The following is a 754-nucleotide window of genomic DNA, read 5'->3' as shown; positions in this document are numbered from 1 at the left end:
ATACCCTGCAAAGGGAGCAGGGACCAAGTAACCAAGATGCAAGCACCTGCTGAGAAGGGCATGAAGGCCTTGCACTTCACAAAGCAGAGCTCACTGTCCTGGAAGTGTCCAACATGAATTCGATAGGGTCTCTCCCAGACTGTCTCGTCCTTCAGCACAGAGGACAGGTTGGTGATGAGCGTGGTCCCTGTCGGAAGGTGTCTGGCATGAGTGGACCAGGTGAGGAGCCCAGGGCCCTCCAGTAAGCACGCAGGGTTAGGAGGTCCTGCCCCACGCCTGGACCCTTCCTGAAGCCCTCAGCTCCAGGCCTTTCGCATGGCAATGCCACATGGCGAAGCTCCGGTGAGTGCCTCTCTGCTACCTGCTCCTGCCTAGAGCAGGTCTTCCAACATTCTCCAGCTTGTTTTAGTTTATCGTCACACCCTGGGGGCTCTCTGTGGATAGGGCAGGGCACTGTGTTCAACATCGCATACAATCAGACAGGACCTGGCAGCACTGATGGAATCCAGTATGGGGTGGCCTGCGTGATCCTCGCCTCACATGGAGTAGCCATGCAGGGAAGGAGGGTACCACGCCTACCCTGGGGATGAGGAAGCCCTGCACCTCAGTGTCACGGGACGTCATGGGGTATACCCAATGGGCCGATGTGCCGCAAGCGCTGCACCTCGTGAATCACGGCGTTGGTGAAAGGCATGCGGGCCTGGTCCCCCATCTCTGGGCGCCGCCCCTGGCCTATCACTTCATCGATCTCCTG

This window comes from Chinchilla lanigera, unplaced genomic scaffold (assembly GCF_000276665.1).
Source record: "Chinchilla lanigera isolate Chin_1 unplaced genomic scaffold, ChiLan1.0 scaffold00789, whole genome shotgun sequence".
In the NCBI taxonomy this organism is placed as follows: domain Eukaryota; kingdom Metazoa; phylum Chordata; class Mammalia; order Rodentia; family Chinchillidae; genus Chinchilla; species Chinchilla lanigera.
The sequence above is the reverse complement of the archived record's forward strand: the minus strand, read 5'-3'. Positions refer to the sequence as shown.